The following is a 3,293-nucleotide window of genomic DNA, read 5'->3' on the forward strand; positions in this document are numbered from 1 at the left end:
CTTGGTAGTTTTGAGGCTTGAAAAAGAGGTTAACCCTCAAAACGCATTTCTATGTCCACTTGACAGCCACCAGAATAGGTGTCCCGATTAGATTTCACTCCACTTCTATGCAAATGAAAGAGGTCATGCCCTATTAGAAAGGCCCACTCTCTCTTTTGTCCACTCTGGTCTCAACCCCATTAGGGAGACAACTCTGGAGTTAGGCTAGATTTACAATTGTTAACATCCACCACCTAATTTTCACTAAATTGCATATAAGAAAAAAGCATGGTCAGGAGAGTGGAAAGGGCATGGCTTTTACCTAGAAACGCCGACACTGAAAGGGCCAAATTTCCACACAAGAAAGGTAAATGAATAATGGTAGTTCCACCACTGTTTGGATTTAATACATTATCTATGCGTTTTGCTTGACAAATGACATATTACTGTCCTGGAGAAAATGGATATAGTTGTGGTATGAACTGAGTTTATAATGAAGAATTTGAATGCAGTAGTTTTGTGTATGGTTGCACTTGTGACACCATATCTTAGAACTGTTTAATAAGCAAATGGCATGAAAATATTATACATTTAGTGCTACTTGAAATTGTTCCATAATCTATTCGAGAAGGTTTCTACATGGTTTCTCTCAACCATGTAATTATTTTTGCGATTTTATTCTGTTTGGTATTACAATATTTCAGCTGTGTCACAAGCTTGGTGGGCATTTTCCATGTTGAAAATATTTGACATAAACAAACCATTAAATAAAGCAAACAATAATGTTTGCTTGTGCTGTGTTTTTCTTGTTTGGCTGATTGTGGCATTGTGCTCTCAGACATATGTCACTGATGTTCCATGAAGAGTCAATAAAATTGTAATCTTGATACAATGAGGCAATGTGTATTCAAGACAACTGCACCACTGTTTGACCCTTTTGTGTTATAGATGTATGCAGGTAACAAAGCGACACCCTTTTTGCCATCAACAAAGCCTCTTTCCCAGGGGACTGAGAGCAAAGTAAACAGGGCTGCTTGAATCTGAGAGACCATTGTTTCAGGAACAGAGGAAAAAAAATGCCATACGGCTTGATACAGAAGATGTTCTGGTCATTTAAGGATAACCCAAGTAGTACTAGGTTGCATCTGTCTCCCTGGAACTGTTTCACATTTAACAGAATATATACTTGGCTAAGAAATTACGGTTTTAAATGAACATATGATTAATGATGACCATACCTTAAAAAAATATAGGATTATGGGATATAGTACATAATGTAAAGTATTAAGCTGTGGCCATTAAAGGCATAAATAATCCTAATCACTTGAAGTGGGTGCTCCTTGTACATTAATAAATATCTATAATTAGTAGTATATTCATATAGTGGTAGCAATATCATGGATTTCTGTGTATTTAACTCCCTGTGACTGTGAACACACAACAGTTTAGTGAAAAAGCACATGTTACCAAATGGGTTATATTTAAGCATTTAGTATCTTTCTTTACCTAAAATTGCCTAGTAGTGATTAAGGTACCTTAACAGTTAATGTCTTTTGAATGGGTGGTAAAATAAACCAGTGACCTAGTATTAATGCAAATAGACCAAACAAATTGATCTTTGCTTGAAAAGCAACCCCTATTATCTACTTTAACTGGCCTTGTAAAAAGCAATAGATGTGATTTTCAAAAGTAGTGGAGAATATTCGCTTAGAAAATACAAGGAAGCCATGTTCTCTTTGGATACCCAATTATGTGCAGAGGAATAAGAAAAGAAAAAAAACCCTTACACGATGAGTTAGTCCACCAATGACTTAACTTTCAACATAATTTTACTGCCAAGCTACAATATCAGGCTATTTACTAGATCCCATTGTTGACAGCACAGCTAATTACTATGAAATATTTGCATTCTTAAAACTGCGGGTAAGGGGGAATTGAGTGTAGATGTGGTTTTATTGCCGTGTTTTCTGTTATTTAAAACAAGTGCAGACTGTCATGATTTAATATATTTGTCAATTCAAAAAGGTTTGCGGGAACCTCCCATGATCACCAGGTGTGTTATGTGTAGGCATTTTTAAATTTACATACCTCTGGTAGAAGAAAAAAACAGTTGGAATATTATTAATGAATTTAATGACATTTGGTCTAAACTAAATGTTCTACATTAAGGCCTATGAATGCCACAACACGAGTGTTGTTAAAACTAGCTAGAAAGAGCTACAGAAATCAAGGAGGGATTTGTGATTAATAGTAAAAAGAAAAGTAAAATAAATGGTCCAATTCACCAAAATTGCCTCTACTAAAATAAAAGACCTTAATAGCTGGACAGAGCTGTGTGTGGTCTCATGTTGATGCTGACCTGATAAATCCAGACAGGCCTTTGAAAGAACACTAGGCCTTGCATGACCCGAGGCCTGTTCTGCCTATTAGGCATGCAGGTTAATGATGCATATCAAACTGGATTTAATTAGAATGTGTATGTCATCACATGCCAAAATAAACCCTTCAGAAACACTACAAAAACTATCTGAGATTTACAGAAGTTCTGCATAAATTTGGACATGTCAGTTGTACACCTACTTGCTCGCCAGTGAAGAAATGTCATTTCTTTCGTTAATTTGTATGAAAATACTGGTAGAGAAGCAATCTGGATGGTCTTAAACCAAACATTACTACATTAAAAGGTACTGGATGCATTATTAATTTGATATCAATTTATTAGTTTATTCTCTGACACTAGACATCAGCTTTCTAACAACATTTCCATTTGACTGTAAAAAATATTTTCCCTACCTCAGCACTCTACATTATATATCCTATGTTGCATTACTGTGAAATAAGAGACTACTACTGTTCCATGAGTACACATTACTATCTATGCTCAAGCCTTACATAAAATTATATTTAAGAAGAGATTCTGTTTTGGTTATATTTTAGATTATGCCACATTTGTCAATGTGCCTGATGGAGGAACCTTCTTATATTATTCCCCTATAAACCGATCAGATTTACATTTTACACTTCCAACTTTATTTTCCATTACAGATTTGAATATGATTGGTTATTGGGAAACAGACTGTCTCCGCTATTTTATCAGACTGACAAATGAGGCCCATTATATTAAGAAAATGTATCTTGCATATATTAGAAAGGGGCTAACATTTACTACTGTTGCTACTCCTTTACTATTACCACACTAGTTTGGGTGAGTTTGATGGATTGAAACTAATTAAAATGGAACACCAGCCAAAACTCTTTCTGTTTTGGATAGAATAGGAAACAGTTATATACTCATGTTCTTTTTGCTGTTGATG

At 35.0% G+C, this 3,293-nt stretch overlaps 1 protein-coding gene across 5 annotated transcripts in view; it reads right to left on the minus strand.

The window, feature by feature from the left end:
• SEMA6A (semaphorin 6A) overlaps nucleotides 1–3,293 on the minus strand; it is a 198,364-nt gene that overhangs the window by 67,641 nt on the left and 127,430 nt on the right. The window lies entirely within an intron of this gene.

This window comes from Nanorana parkeri, unplaced genomic scaffold (assembly GCF_000935625.1).
Source record: "Nanorana parkeri isolate BGI_ZX_2015 unplaced genomic scaffold, ASM93562v1 scaffold632, whole genome shotgun sequence".
Lineage (NCBI taxonomy): Eukaryota > Metazoa > Chordata > Amphibia > Anura > Dicroglossidae > Nanorana > Nanorana parkeri.